General features: G+C 37.8%; 1 protein-coding gene across 1 annotated transcript in view; it reads right to left on the bottom strand.

Annotated features, from left to right (window-relative positions):
- The window catches only part of LOC119585388 (O-glucosyltransferase rumi homolog), a 10,450-nt gene that overhangs the window by 9,662 nt on the left and 518 nt on the right, over positions 1 to 270 (bottom strand).

Raw genomic sequence — 270 nt, 5'->3', positions numbered from 1 at the left:
TCTGGACTTCATGGACTTTTTGTTGTAGAGCCATTAGAGGCAGAGAGGCAAGATGTTTGCTGTGCATGTAGTATACCACTTAAGTATAGGCCTACCATAATTGTTAGAGTTTCTATTCTTATTTTGCATTCTGGAGAAATCAAATACATGTTATCTAACATGCTTCATTCCCACTTATCAAATACATTGATTTCCCAAGGGTTCCCTGCTAAATGGAGATGGGGGAGTTATGTTGCTAAACTGTAGACCAAAAGTTTGCACAGAAAATGA

This window comes from Penaeus monodon, chromosome 19 (genome assembly GCF_015228065.2).
Source record: "Penaeus monodon isolate SGIC_2016 chromosome 19, NSTDA_Pmon_1, whole genome shotgun sequence".
NCBI lineage: Eukaryota > Metazoa > Arthropoda > Malacostraca > Decapoda > Penaeidae > Penaeus > Penaeus monodon.
This window is presented reverse-complemented; position numbering and strand designations above follow the sequence as displayed.